At 38.5% G+C, this 16,344-nt stretch overlaps 1 long non-coding RNA gene across 1 annotated transcript in view; it reads left to right on the top strand.

The window, feature by feature from the left end:
• The first annotated feature begins 292 nt into the window (after positions 1–292).
• The window catches only part of LOC138818250 (uncharacterized), a 62,042-nt gene continuing 45,990 nt past the window's right edge, over positions 293–16,344 (top strand). Inside the window, exons 1-2 of the long non-coding RNA XR_011369022.1 lie at positions 293–532; positions 1,544–1,663. This is a non-coding gene — a long non-coding RNA (uncharacterized lncRNA). The remainder of the gene's footprint in view (positions 533–1,543; positions 1,664–16,344) is intronic.

Here is a 16,344-nt window from a genome sequence, read left to right as displayed (position 1 = left end):
TAGTCATCCAGCTAAAGCAGGTCACCATCTCATCTCCAACTGAATTGGACATTGTTCAGTGGGAAAAGGGCTGGGGGAGCTGCTATCTTCTTGACTCCGCAAATGCTGCTTGCATCACAGAATTCTGGCCACACCCCCATTCTTTCATGATTATTTCTGACCAATGGGATATAAGAATGGTGACCACGCCCACATTCCATGCTGCCTAGTAGTACCCGGGATTCCCTCTGTTAGTTTACAACACTACCAGCAGTTGAGGAAGGTAGAGGTGGCTGAGTGGTGAGGAAGAGACTCAAACAACTTTGGAATATAGTAGAAAATTGAGATACCTGCCCACACCCTCGCTCCCTCCTCACCTTTCCAAGTTGCAGGATTTCAAACCTCAGGCAATGGTACACTGCCAGCCCGCCTAAAGACCTGACCTGGTCCCTGGCCCTGGTTCTCTGCTCTTGGCCCATGTGTTTGCAATGCCGCTGCCATTGCTGCTTGCCCCACCTGGAGCAGCCTCCAGCAGCTTTTCCCAGCAGCACAGGTGAGTGGCTGCTCCCAAATGACCACTACCTGGGATCAGACACGCCTCTGGGGGCACCATGACCCCTTTCTTGGATCTGAGGAGCCACCTTTCTGTCTTGGGCATTTCTGAAACAGAAACTCAATATATGCTCTAGTTGGATTGGATTGAGGTTCTCCTATCTGGGACAGGTATGCCCCACCAGGCCTGGTCCTCTGTAGTTGTAAACATGTAGCGCCATGCTCAGTCAGCGATTTAGATGGATTATCCCAAACTTTTAGTTCACAGCACCCGATTCTTGACCACAGGTGAAGCTCTGGGTAGGGCCACAACCATCAGACCTCATTCTCCTCACAGGACGGTTTTGAGGAAACAAGGGATTTATAGAGAGGGAATCTCTGGAGCATGGCTTGGCATGGAGTGAGTGGCATACAGAGAAGGTTCTCTGCAATTCTGTGAGCAAATGACAGGAAGATACCCACAAAGGACTCAGGTGGAGCAGTTATTAATCATGCAACAGCTGGGGATTTTGAAACAAACCATGGCTCTCTTTCATCATTACCCTATCCCCATGAGGAAGGGGATCCTTTACTGTGTTGAATTTTGCATCTGGGGAAACCGAGGCACAGAGAAGTCAGGTGACGTCCTTATGACTTCAACTTCACAGGAAGCTCGGCCTGACTTCACTACCATGCTCCCTAAGACAATGGGTGCAATTCAATTCACTTCTTGTGGTAGGAAGTCCACTTCTTGTCACTTGTGGGGTTTGAACCCTAGGCATGGGCACTGTTCCTGAGCTCCTCAGCAAAAGGCTAGTGCTCTATCACTTGAGCCCACAGCACCACTTGTGGTTTTCTGGTGGTTCTTTGGAAATAAAAGTCTCAAAGACCTTCCTGCGGGGGCTGGCTATGAACCATGATCCTCATATGTCAGCCTCCAGTGTAGTTAGGATTAGAGTTCTGAGCCACCGGCACTCAACTTAATTTTAATTCTGACTTCTCTCTCTCTCTTTTACAAAAACTGGTTGAATAGGTGCTGGAGGAGGGGGTCCAGCATCCCCATGTGGTTGGAATCCAAGGTGACCCTCTCATTCTGGAGGTGGGCTGTGGGACAGGAGCTGTCTTGCTCAGCCTGTTGAAACAGCTCCCTGAGGTAAGCCCCACTGTTCCCTGGCTAGACCATGAAATTCATTGTCCATCCAGCCTTACTGGACTTATTGAATTGTATTGCTTTCTACATCATTTTCTAGCACCTGGCCAAACTTATGATACATAGTTACGGAGTGAAAATGTAATGCCTTCTTAAGAAAGTCATTTAGGGCTCTGGGAATGTGGCTTCATGGTACGGTGATTGCCTAGCATGCATGAAGCCCTGGGTTCAATTCCTCGGTAACACAGAAAAAAGAAAAACACTAGAAGGAATGCTGTGCCTCAAGTGGTAGAGTGCTAGCCTTGAGAAAAAAAAGCTCAGGAATAATTCCCTACCCCTGAGTTTAAGCCCCAAGACTGGCAAAAAAAATGGAAAATAAAGAACCCATATTTGAAATACATAATTGCTACTTCCATACTGACACCTAATAATAGCCCGTAATTCATGTATTTTACTTATGTTAGGATACTGTGTTGAAAAAAGTTTTGTTCATTAAGTCACCGCAATTAATGCCAGGAATGTGCTTAGATGTGAGCTGAAGATTAATTCTGCAAATTCAAGGATTCAAGGATTTTGTGTCATCACTGCTCATCACAAAGTGAAAAGTAGTCTAAGTGTGATTTTGAATTCCTTTTGATAAGTTTTGGCATCAAAAAGGCAGAGGCTAATTAATAGTTGTGACAGAAAATAAGGAGTAACTCCAGATGGAAGGAAAAAAATGATAGTAAATAAGGTATACCAGAAACTGGTCTAGAGAACCATTTTTGGTTATTGAAGAAATAGTTGTAAACTAGGCTTTTGCTCATTGCCTTTATCATTCTAAATCTCTTAGGCTACTTCTTAATCTCTGCGTGATAAAAGTTTCTCTTTTTTTTTTTAACTTATGTGCATTTTTTCCTTTTTTCTTTTTAAATTTTTTTTAATTTTTTATTTTTTATTTTTATTTTTTGTGAACACACTGTACAGATGCGTTACAATTACATGGACAAGATAATGAGTACATTTATCAATCATTGCAGCCTCCTCCTTTGTTTACCCTTCATATCCCTTCCCAGCCTCTCCCAACGCCCCAACCCCAAAGGCCACACCCCGCACCAAAGTTGTAAAGTTCGTTTTTGACATGACAATTTGTACTTCTCATAGTTGCATCGGGTCCACCTGTATCCTTAAACGACTTGTTTTTCCACATCTCCTCCACAAATTATACCAACATCAAATATAGTGAAAGCAGGGGTTGTACTCTGGGGGTGGGACATACAAAGCAACAAAAATATAATCTTATAAATGAGTTAGAAACAAAGGCATGAAAGAATAAAACATTTAAAAACATATCAAGGGTTCATTTTCCTAACATCACATTATCTGACCTTTCCTGCTTTACTCAAACATATACTAAATATTGCAAATAAGGGAAACCATGGAACCTATGTTTCTTTGGGCTTGGCTTACTTCACTTAATATAATTTTTTCCAAGCCTTTCCATTTCCTAACAAATGGGGAAATGTCATTCTTTCTGATGGAGGCATAGAATTCCATTGTGTATATATACCACATTTTCATGATCCATTCATCTACTGAGGGGCATCTGGGTTGGTTCCAGATTTTAGCTATGGTAAATAAGGCTGCAATAAACATAGTTGTACAGGTAGCTTTAGTGTGGTCATGTTTGTGAAAATTTGGGTAAATGCTCAAATGTGGGATTGCTGGGTCATGGGGGAGCTCTATGTGAAGTCTTGAGGAACCTCCATACTGCTTTCCAAAGTGGTTGAAAAAGTTTACATTCCCACCAACAATGAAGTAAGGTTCCCTTCTGTCCACATCCCCTCCAGCATCTGTTGTTGATAGAGTTCTTGGTTATAGCCATTCTAACTGGTGTGAGGTGGTATCTCAATGCTGTTTTGATTTGCGTTTCTTTTATGGCTAGGGAGGTTGAACATTTGCTCATGTGTCTATTGGCCATCCTTGTTTCTTCTTCAGAGAAGTTTCTCTTTAAGTCTTTAGGCCACTTATTTATAGGGCAGTTGTTTCTTTGAGGATATGTTGTTGGGGGATTTGATTTTTTTGAGTTCCAAGTATATTTGAGATATGAGACCCTTATCCCTTATATTGCTAGTGAAGATCTTCTCCCAATCCGTGGGCTTTCTACTGATCTTGCTAGCTATGTCCTTTGCCATGCAGAAGCTCTGCAACTTCATGCAATCCCATTTGTCCAACCTTTCTTTAATTTGTTGTGTTTCCGGGTCTCTATTAAGAAAATTTGGACCAGAGCCAAGGAGACCTAGGGTTTCTCCTATTCCATCCTGTAACGTTTTCAGAGTGTCTGCTTTGTCTCCGAGGTCTTTGATCCATTTGGAGTTTATTCCGGTGTAGTGTGTTATATAAGGATCTAGTTATAGTTTTCTATAAGTAGTTAACCAATTTTGCCAGCACCGTTTACTGAAGAGGCTGTCTTTCTTCCATTCTATTATTTTAGCTCCCTTATCAAACATTAATTGGGTATGGGTCTATAGGTTCATTTCTGGGTTTTCAATTCTATTCCATTAGTCCTGAGGCATGTTCTTATGTCAGTACCAAGAAGTTTTGATTACCATAGCTTTATATTAGAGTTCGAAATTTGGTATTGATATTATACCAGCAGTGTTCTTTCCGTTGAGGAGCATTTTTGCTACTTGGGGTCTTTTATTGTTCCATATGAATTTTTGGATTGCCTCTTCTATTTCCTTGAGGAATGAGTTTGGAATTTTGATAGGTATCGCATTGAATTTGTAGATAGCCTTGGGAAGTATTACCATTTTCACAATGTTAATCTTTCCAATCCAGGAGCATGTGAGATTTTGCCATTTTGTAAGTTGTTTTGATTTCCTTTTTCAAGATTTTAAAATTTTCATCATAGAGGTCCTTCACTTCTTTGGTTAAGTTAATTCCTAGGTATTTTATTTTTTGAGGTGGGATTACAAATGGAGTTCCTTTCCTAATTTCATCCACACTTTTCTCATTGTTGGCATACAGAAAAGCCATTGACTTTTGGGGTTAATTTTATACCCTACTACTTAGTCAAAGTTTTGAATCAGCTTGAGTAATTTGGGAGTGGAGTCCATGGGATTCTTTAAATACAAGATCATGTCATCTGCAAAGAGGGAGAGTTTTATTTCTTCTTTCGTTATTTGGATCCCCTTTATGTTTTTTATCTTGTCTTATTGCTGTAGCTAGGCATTTTAATACTAGATTGAAGAGATGTGGAGAGAGTGGACATCCTTGTCTTGTTCCTGAGTTAAGAGGAAATGGCTTTAGTTTTTGACCATTAAGTATAATGCTGGCTGTAGGTTTGTCATATACAGCCTTTATTGTATTGAGGAATGTTCCATGGATTCCTAATTTTTCCAAAACCTTCATCATAAAGGGGTGTTGGATCTTGTCAAATGCTTTTTCTGCATCTACTGAGATAACCATATAGTTCTTATCCTTGCTCCTGTTTATGTTATGAATAATAATACTTGATTTGCGTATATTGAAACAGCTTGCATCCCTGAAATGAATCCTGTTTGATCTTGGTGTATGATTTTTTGGATGAATTGTTATAATCGTTTGGCCAAAATTTTGTTGAGAAATTTTGCATTAATGTTCATCAAAGAAATGGGTCTATAGTTCTCTTTCTTTGATGAGTCCTTGCCTGGTTTTGGTATGAGGGATATGATGGCTTCATTGAACGAGTTCAGTAGTGAACATTCTCTTTCAATTTCATTGAAGAGTTGGAGGAGTATTGGTGTGAGCTCTGCTTTGAAGGCCTTGTAGAATTCTGCTGTAAAACCATCTGGTCCTGGACTTTTCTTAGCTGGGATGTCTCTTATTGTTGTTTCTATTTCAATGCTTCATATGGGCCTGTTAAGCTGATTTAACTCATCTTGGTTTAGTTTTGGCATGCCAATATTTGCTAGGAAAAGGACTATTTCTGTCAAGTTCTCAAACTTATTAGCATAAAGTTTTGAGAAATATTCCCTTATAACGTTCTGAATCTTGGTTGTTTCCGTGGTGATGTTTCCATTCTCATCTCTGAGTTTATTTATTTGGGTGTGTTCTCTTCTTTTTCTGATAAGATTTGCTAAGGGTCTGGCAATTTTGTTGATTTTTTCGAAGATCCAACTCTTTGTTTTGTTGATACTTTGTATAGTTTTTTTTTGGATTCTTATTCATTTAATTCTGATTTAATTTTAATTATTTCTTTCCGTCTACCTGATTGGGGTTTATCTTGCTGCTCTTTTTCAAGGAGGTTCAGACGTCTCATTAATGTGTTGGTTTCAGATCTCTCCAATTAGTTGACTTGGGAACTCAGACCTATAACTTGCCTCTGAGTACTGCCTTTGCTATGTCGCAGAGGAGCTGGTAATTTGTGTGTACATCTTTGTTGAATATCATGAATACTTGAATTTCACATCTAATCACTTCCATGACCCACTGGGTGTCCAACACTGTTGTTCAGCCTCCATGTGTTACCGGAAATTCTTTGGTGGCTGTTAGTGTTGAGTTCTAATTTTATTCCCTTGTGGTCAGAGAGAATGCAAGGTATAACTTAAATGTTTCTGAATTTGGACAAGTTTGCTTTGTGGCCAAAAATGTAGTCTATTTTAGAAAATGTTCCATGTGCTGCTGAGAAAAACGTGTATTCTGATGCTGCTGGGTGAAATATTAGGTAGATGTCTTTTAAATCTAGTTGACCTATGCAGCTGTTTATTTCTGATGTTTCTCTGTTGAGTTTTGCCGAATTGATCTATCTAGTGTGGAGAGTGGTGTGTTAAAATCCCCAACAATTAATGTCTTTGGATCTATATGGGATTTGAGGGAAAGTAGTGTTTCTTGGATATATTTGGGTGCTACATTTTTTGGCGAATAGATATTTAGAATTGTAATATCCTCCTGAAAGAGAGATCCCTTAATTAGTATTTAGCTACCTTCTTTAACTCTTCTCACGAATTTTAATTTGAAATCTATTTTATCTGATATTAGGATTGCAACTCCCGCCTGTTTATGGGGGCCGTTTGCTTGGTAGATTTTGCTCCAGCCTTTAACATTGAAAATGTGTTTGTTTTTATGGGCAAGGTGTGACTCCTGAAGGCAGCAGATAGAAGGATCTTATTTTTTAATCCAACTAGACAGTCTATGTCGCTTAATTTTAAAGTTAAGTCCGTTAATGTTAAGAGTTAGGACTAAGAGGTATTTGGGAGTTCCTGCCATGTTATCCACCTTCTTGGGGTTGCGAAAACTGTGTTCTTCCTATGGTTCTTGGATTCTCACTTTTGGTGCAGTTTTTTGGCCTTTATAGTGGTCTTGTTGGTTTTCTCTGTGAAGGACATCCTTAAGAATCTTTTCTAGGGCTGGTTTGGTGGAGATGTATTGTTTCAATTTTTCTTTGCTATGGAATGTTTTTATTTGGCCTATAGTTATGAAGGAGAGTTTAGCTGGGTACAGTATTCTTGGTGGATACTTGTTTGTTTTTAGGGCTTGGCATACATCATTCCAGGCTCTTCTTGCTTTGATTGTCTCTGCTGAGAAATCTGAGGTGATTCTAAATGATTTCCCTTTATAGGTGATTAACCTTTTCTCCTTGACAGCTTTAAGGATCTTTTCCTTTGTCTGAGTTGATCCTGTGTGGATTATAATGTGACAGTGTGATGTTCTATTCTGATCTGGTCTATTTGGAGTTCTAAAAGGTTCTTGTATCTGAATAAGCCTATCTTTTTGCATGTTTGGGAAGTTCTCTGCTAGGATCCTGTTAAACAAATTTCCTAGACCATTAACTTCTGTTTCTAGGTACTCCTCTACACCCATTATCCTTAGATTAGGTCTTTTGATGGTGTCTTCCAAGTGTTGGATAGATCTATCATATTTTTTGGACTTGTCTTGGATGGTTGTATGTTCTTTCTCTATAATATCTAGGCTATCTTCAATCCCCGAGTTTCGATCTTCTGCATGGTCTAACCTGCTGTTAAGACTTTCTACTTTGTTTTTTATTTCTTTTCCTTCTAATTGGTCAGCTTTGATGTCTTCACATTCTTTGTTGAAGCCTTGTTTTAGATCTTGTATGGACTTCTTTACTTCCTTAATTTGGTGTTCAGTGTTTATTCTCAAATCGCTTAGTTAATTGGTTATGGTTTCCTTGGACTCCCATTCCTTCTGTTGGGTTCCATTCAGCATTCCCTTTGTGGTTTCCCTGACTTCCTTCAGCTCTTTGTTAATGGATCCCATGAATGCCTTTAGTGATCTTTGTGTATTCTCATCCTTCTCTCTCAATTTCTGTATTACTTTTTGCTTAGCTTCTTCCTGTTCATGCCATTCCTGCCTGTCTCTTTGAGTATTCTCAAGAAGCTGCACACGCAAATCCTGTATCAGTTTTTGAGTATCTTCCTCACCCTCATGATATTCCTGTATAGAACTTTTTATTGTCTCCTCTCTTTCCCTCTAATGCTCATACAGAATACTTTGTAAATTTTCAATCTTTTCCTGCATTGACCTTTTGTTTGTGTCCTCTCTCTTTCTATCATGCTCATACAGAGTTCTTTGTATGGTTTCAACCTTTTCATTTATCATGTTTGCCAGCAGTGTTTGTAGACCTATTTGGGAACTCTCCTCTGAATTATTCATTATCTGTTCTGTCCTCTGATTATCATGAATGGGAATGGAGATACCCGGACCTGCCATTTTTCCTGTGGTTTTCCGCCTTACTCTGCCCATTTGGAATGAAAGTAACACCAGTTTTGTCCAAGAACACTAACTTAAGGCAAGCATCAACCAAAGTCTGAGTTTGCATAGTCAATAGTCTGCAGACACAATCTAGTTCAACAGATACCTTTATTCAACCTCAAACAACTATATATTAATGGGCTATGAACCTCAAAGAAGAATTTAGTAAACCAGAAGTTATTAGGGTTAGGGAGAGGTGTGGGTAAAAAAATACTAATGGAGTGATGTGGGAAGATACAGGGAGAGTTAACTAAGTCCTCGTCTCAAAGCAGGAAATAGGTTGGATAGGATGGAAGTAGAGAGAGAAAAAACAAGAAGAAATTGAAAGGGAAAAAAGAGACCAGAAAAAAATAGAAAAATAAAAATTAGTAATATGCAGATTTGAGAACAAACTATTCAAAGAATGGGAATATATTCAGAGAAGGGGAGGGATATAACGGAGATGTGAAAATTTTAAAAATAAAAATACTTAAAATGTTATATAGGTATAAAGAGGTAGTACTGCTATTAAGGAATTTAAGTCTCAGAAGTTTTGAATTGAGTAATAAATTTGGATTAAGTGTGTACACAATGGGGGATAGAGCCTAATAGTTAACTACGGGTTTATCTGAGGATGTGCATAACAACAATTAAGTCCCATAAAGAGGAACAAAAGAGAGGAAAAGATGAGAAGGGTAAGGAAGAAAGAAAAAAAAAGATCAGAAATTCAGTCGAGCTAAGCAAAACACAAAAAGAAAAAAATTTTTAAAAGAAGAAAAAAAAAAGAAAGAAAAATGCACACACACATGTGTCCCTAAAATAAAGATTATAAGGGGGAAAAAAGTTACTAGAAAATATTTGTTTTTCAAAAAAGGTAAAAATTAAAGATTAAAAAAAGTTTTAGAAAAGAAAAAAAACTTTTTAAAGGTATAATAAAAAAGAAGAAGAGGAAAAAAAAGTTCTTTGATTTTTTGGGGAGGGTTGGGAAAAATCCTGTATCCTCCTTGTGTCTGTAATCAGCCTCTGGTTGTAGTCTCTGGTCTGCTTGTGGTCTTGTGGCTTGGTTGGTTTCTTAAGTCAGTTTGTTTGGACAGGCAGAAAAATTTTCTGCTTTACCCAGGATTTTTCGATCCTCCCCAAGTTAGTTCAATAGGAGGGGGGTGTGCTTTGATTATCACAAAAGAGGGAGATGGCTTTTTCCTCAAGTTTGGAGATGCTGTGATGAGGCGATGTTCTGAGTAGAGTTCAGGCCTTTCAGCAAAGAGTAGCTTTTCCCGGGGCCTAGTTTGTGAGAAACTCACAGAGGACAGCCTGGAGCCACTCTCAGGTTTTCTGTTTGCTGATGTCGAGGCTACTAAAGAGAGGGGCAGCCTGTGGCTCTGATTACCCAATGAAGAAAGCCAATCCTAGGGCTGTCGCCCGAACTGGGTGACTTTTCCCTGGGTGGAGCTGAGTCTGGCAGGTCACGCCATTAAGTTCTTGTGACCTGCTAAATGACCCTAGTTTTATTCCAAGGCCTGAGTTGGAGCTAGCAGCTCCGCCAAGCTTTGTCGGTATCCAAGATGCAGATCTCCGGTACTGGGGGGGGGAGGGGTGACCTTCCCTCCTCTGCTCCCTGAGAAGGAGTGAGCAAGTCAGGCTTCTACTCATACTGAGTCTTGGTTCCTGGGTCATCTCTGGTCTGCGAAATGCAGATGTCTGCTCCTTGTCGGTTCTTGCTGATGTTGAGTAGGATCTGCTTGCCCTCCGTGTCTGGCTCTTTTGTCCCCAGACTCTCTCTGTTTCAGGTATGTCGGTACCTCCCCCACTGCCACCACTGCCACAACAGCAGCAGCAGTTGCTGGCAAGAGCGCAGATCTGTCACCTTGCCTGGATTTTCCCTCTCTGGCCTCTCTGTCCTGTGATGGCACACTTGGTGTGATTCCTGGCTTAGGACTGTCGACTGGAACTCTATAACTGCTTTCTATGGAAGAGCTTTTTATTTCCCTCCAGCTTCTCCTCTGCCATCTTCCCAGAATTCCCGAAATATACCTCCTTCTATGCTGTTGTTTCATACCTTATTTCCTTTGTTTTCTAAAAATCTCAGTCTTTCTATATTTCTCTATGAACATTTCCTGATAGTAAATACACCTATACAGATGTCACAGGATGCTAATATAAGGGTCCCGTAACTCATGAGTCATTAATGTAACAAAATGGAAAAGAGGACATATTTACTGCTACCTCAATTTTTCTGAAAAGCTGCAATGTCATCATTTGGTTAAAATTCCATTCTTTGTCTACACAGTGTCATTCAGTCCACCTAAATGCAAATATGAAATGGGTGCTGTTGGTTTACAACTGTAATCCTAGCTACTCAGGAGGTTAAGATGAGAGGATTGTGGTTCAAAGCTAGCCTTGTCAGGAAAGTCCATGAGACCCTAATCTTCAATTAATCACCAAAAACCCGGAAGTGGTGCTGTAACTAAAGTGGTAGTGTGCTCAACTTGAAATGAAAAGCGGGATCCTGTGCCCAGGATCAGAATTCAAACCCCACAACCAACAAAACAGGTGAAATATGACTTTAAGGTTCCCCAGAAGGAACGGCAAGATCAATAATCTTCCCAAGCAAAAAAAATTAATTCCAAAATTATTCAGTGCACCTACTTTTGGTGAGTTATGTTATGGAATCTGTGCTGGACATATTCTCTAAAAACAAATTGTTTAGGGATTCAGGTGGACCCATTGCAACAATGAGATGTACAAGTCGTTATGTCAAAAAACGAACTTTACAACTATGGAGAGGGGGAGTATGGGAAGGAATGGGAAGGGGAAACAACGAAGAGGCAACAATGCTTGATAAGAAATGTACACGTTATCTTGCCCGTGTAATTGTTACTCCTCTCTATGGTATTCCCACAATAAAAAAAGAAAAAATGTCAAATATTAGCTTCACAATAAACATCTAATATTTCTTCTTTGAAGAGAGACGTCTATACAGTTGATGTCACTTGGCTTTCTTACTATCTTAGTTCGAATCCAACCCTGGGAGGAGAGTCTGTCAAACTCTTATCTGTAATTATACAGCAAACAAGCCACAAGTGGAGTTTTGGTTCAAGCAGTAGAGTACTAGCTTTGGGGGCAGATTAGCAGGAAAAAAAACTGTTCAGGGACAGGATCCAGCCTATGAGTTCAAGCCCCATAACCAACACAAACTAAAAAAAACAAGCAAACACAAAAAACCCAGATATTTCATTGGGACCCTCCTTAAAGGAGTACTGATCATACTCACTGGATGCTTTTTTGGAATCCTTATTGCTCTGGAGAATTCAAGACCAAACTAAAGGAATTGAAAACTGACTCCTGAAACAAGAGAATCATCTCAGGAGTGAAAATACCAGCGGTAAGACACTTTAAAACTTCCATGTCATTGTTTCTTGGCAGTTGAACTGTTTTGGGGGGTCCAGTCGTGGGCCTGAACTCTGGGCCTGAGCGCTGTCCCTCAGCTCTTCAACTCAAGGCTAGCGCTCTACAACTTCAGCCACAGCACCACTTCTGGCTTAAGTTTTGCTTATATAGTGCTGATGAATCGAACCTGGGCCTCATGCATGCAAGGCAAGCGCTCTACCACTGAGGCAACTTCCCAGTCCCTGCATTAGAATATGTTTAAAACAATTTTATTTCTTTTTGTTCTATGCTGGCCTTCAAATGGCACATTATATCTTTTTGTAATTCTCTCAATTAGAAGTTTACAGAAAAGTTATATATGAGTAAAAACACACACGAAAAAGTCGGGGACAGAGTTTGCTTCAAGCCTTGGGACTTTCTTGTACAGTAAAAAGGAAAGCACAAGTTAACTTGAACTTTGTCAATCCTCTATATTCCATTCATCTCCTGGGATCAGTTTCCACATCCAGTAGCAGTTATTTCCAGGAACAATCTACGGTGCTGCCTGAGATATAATGAATGTTTTCTTGCTTCACCGAAATAACACAAAGACACCCTGATCTGAGGTTACACGTGTTTCAGAGACAACTTAGTAAAGAGAAAATATGAAATTTATATTGCTCTTAAATACATTTTCCATTAGTATTTTGAGTTCAAACTTTGTAAGTTCTCTATAAATTAAGGCGAATTTTAAACGGGAAGAAGGTTCTCAGATCATTTTTTTGTAAGTGTATGTGCTGCGCATTATTTCCCAACTGTTCATGAGTTAACAGTAAGAAAACAATAGCAATAATAGGAGAAAGAGAAGTTTTGTGTTTAAGTATAAGGGTTCAATACACTATAGAAGATTCTACAAATAAGACCACATTGAAACAAAAAAACCAAGTCCAGTATGTAAATTTGAGAGTGATATAGAGAAAGCACTACTCCTACGTGGAACAGGAAGTATGAGGCCACTCCCTTTCTAAATCACGCTTGCTAATCACGCAACTTTGTAGACAGTAGAATGGAAGCATAATTCTCTTTCCAATGCAATTCAGATATAAGAGCATGGACTTAATTGGAAAAAAATTCCATCCTGAGAGAGCAGGGATTATACTAGCCGTGAACTGGTAGAAAAGATCACATTTATTTTCTTTCTTTTACTTATGTATTTTTTGTTGTTGGTGGTCTTGGCACTTGAACACTGGGCCTGGGAGCTTTCCCTCTGTTATTCAGCTCAAGTCTAATGCTCTATACTTGAGCCACAGTGCCACTTTCAGTTTTCTTGTAGTTAATTGGAAAAAGAGTCTCCGGGACTTTCCTGCCCGGCCTGGCTTTGAACCCTATCCGAATATCTCACCACCACCCAGCTTAGGATCACACTTCTAACAGTGTACACACAGCATATATAATGTGCATGTTCATCTATCTTTATATGAATTCGTAAGTTAAAAATCTAGGCTACAGCTTAGCCTTTACACTCACAAAAATGTTTGTAATTTAAAAGTTGATACTACTGGAGAAATAAAACCTAACAATGTAAAGGTGTATGGGAAGTTCAGTTTGCATCCAGCCAGGGCAGGACAGTCTTTGAGAAGCTATAATTAACCAACAAAAAGCTGGATTGGAAGCATGGCTCAAGTATTGCAATACCACTCATGAGCAAGATTGCTGAATAAGAACTTAACCCTGTTGTATACATGCATACAACCATACACATATATACAGAGACACTTATATGCACACACAAATACACATATGAAGCAACTCTCAGAATATGTGGAAAAGTTGGAAAACAATAGAAAATATGTCCTGAGTAAGACTAGAACCAAGTGATAATTTTTAATGTTAGAAACTCCTCAAGAGAACCTTCTTCAAAAAAGTTTATGAATATTACATAGATAGGGACCAGAGATAGTAAGAGAGTCAAGTAATTATTATTAATGAGAACGGGTCCATGGAGGAATTAATCAGAGACTCCTGCGGGTGCATCTGAAAATGTTCATATCCTGTGTCAAATGTTAGAACATCTTTGAAAAGAGTACATGAACACTTTGAGCAGTATTGTGGATAATATTACTGGAGAAATTCAGAATTGCTAGTCTGTATCTAGATTAAATAAACCAAGAAACTATGGAGGGGCAATGTGATACAAGGCTAGAATTCTAGCACTCAGACTAAGACAGGAGATTAGATAGTGGAATTATACAGTGATACCTTCCCTGGACCAGGTAGTATAATTTTGTCTTAATAAAACAAACCAAACAAGAAAGGAATACAAAGTTGGAAGTTTGGGCTAATTTTGCCATTATGTTTTGAGAAGTCAAGTTTCCTATTGAAATGCAACTCACATGTAATCCTCAGTTGTGTTTGAAATGTTCTCTTCATTACAGAACATTCTTAGATGCAAAATGGCTCATGATTCCCATCCAAAATTTGAAAAACTAAGTAATCATCATTTTGATATATTCCAAGGAAAGGATGAAGGATTACAAAAGCTTAAGCCTGGAAAAACTAAGTAATCATCATTTTGATATATTCCAAGGAAAGGATGAAGGATTACAAAAGCTTAAGCCTGGAAAAACAGCAAAGTTAATCTAATGTAGCACTATGTAGATCTTGCTAAATTAGAGTTTATATTTAAAATAAATATTTTGGTTTTGTTTGTAATTTCATATTCTATAGGATACTACAAAATTCTTTTTAAGTAGAGGTTTAATTGAAAAATTTACAAATGTTTCTTGCATTATATTTGCCTAGAATTTTCTTTCATGAGAGTAATAATTAGAACTCAGTTAATAGATAATACCAACACTTCATGTATAAAATGATAATGTGAATAATGAAGACAGAGTTGGCAACAAATGGATGATATTAATTTATACATTTAGAAAAAGGGCAATTTTTTGAGGCTTTGGTATAACATCGTATGAAGAGAATAATTGTGTGAAATCTTCTTTCTTCTACCTGTATGTAACACAGGAAGCAATTTCCTTAATTACGTGCCTCTGTATACAGTGAGAAAAATGCTAAGTTTGGGATTTGTTTTATTTTCGTTTTTGATTTATTGGTTTGTCCTAGTCTTGAACTTCGAGACTGGACACTGTCTCTGAGCCTGTTTATGCTCAAGGCCCGTGTCCTACCATTTCCAACCTCAGCTCACTTGTGTCTGGCTTTTGCTAAGAAGTTTATTGGAGATAAGAATCTAGAGAACCTTCCTGCCTGGGTGGGTTTTTCTCAACGTCTAGTGCGTTGGGGTCCCTGGGTAAGCGTAACGAAATCACAAGGACACTGTGGATGCAGAGTGCAAACAGCAATTGTCACTGCATGCTGTGCTTTATTGTTAGTGGTATTTAATGACAAGCAAGCATGATCTTTGCCAAGATTTGGTCAGAAGACATTGACACAAAAATTTCAAAAGATACATTTTTACTTGACCTGTGAGACAATGTCTTGGTATATTATTATCTAAACTATTTTAGAGCAAGCTCAAACCAATCAGGAAAATGCTTGACCAGCTGTTCATCTATGATTAAGCAAGAAGAAGGGCTACTTCCTCAGCCTTCAGGAGTCTGTGACATGTCTTTTGAGATAGGGAGAGAGAACATTTTCCCTCTCTAGCCCGGCATACCAAGAGCTTTCCTAATACTCAAATACAGTCTTCAGATAATCCTGAGGCGAAGCCTGCATCATTCTGCCCCCTAAACATAGACCCTGAGTCTTCACAATTTCCTTCTTTTTTCTTTTGTTTTAAAAGTAAAGCTTTCCACAGAGTTATCATAGATGATTGCATTGGTTTCATAAAAATCAAATATAACAGTACAAGTGCAAACAAAATAATAACAATCATAATTCCCATACCACTAGCAGTATGTGAAATGCTTTGTAGTATTTCTTTCGGATCCAACCCTTCCAAATGTTTAATGAATGCATTAGCAATATTAGAAGCATCATCATTTGTAAATTGTTTACCAAAAATCTTATGTACATTAAATTGTAACTGAGCAATCAATTGAGCAGCAGTAGAATTTCCAGAAAAATACTGCTGTATTACATTCTAATCATGTATGGATTTCTTATATTTTACATTAGTAATGCAAAAGGTAGTAAAATTCCAATTACATTTTAACAATAACTGTTTTTCTACAACCAATAACTTGTTTCCTAACCATTCCACTGTCTGTTTAAGAATATTAATGTGTTTGTAATAGAGCATCAATTTCTACCTGTGAGACCCACAATTCATGTGAATCCCGGTGCCATTCTTCCACAAAGTGCTAATTTGTAAGGAAGTGTGTAGGGCAATTCCAGACACCGCAGCAACAGTGGTAATAGCAATTAAGCTTAAGATCACAGCTACAATGGCTCCAATCATACGCTTTGCACGTTTTAGTAGTTTGGTAAAAAAATTCAATAACAACACTATCCACAGAATTTTGGGACTATTCTCTTCCTAATTTATCAGGCCAATATGAGTTCTTTCTTGTAATATCATAGTACGATCACTGTCATTAAAATTAAGAGAGGAATTATGCAAGAACACAGGTGACAATTAAAAAAAT

This window comes from Dipodomys merriami, unplaced genomic scaffold, assembly GCF_024711535.1.
Source record: "Dipodomys merriami isolate MVZ:Mamm:240054 unplaced genomic scaffold, mDipMer1.0.p SCAF_721, whole genome shotgun sequence".
Classification (NCBI taxonomy): Eukaryota; Metazoa; Chordata; class Mammalia; order Rodentia; family Heteromyidae; genus Dipodomys; species Dipodomys merriami.
Note: the sequence above shows the minus strand (reverse complement) of the source record. Positions and strands in the feature narration are given on the sequence as shown.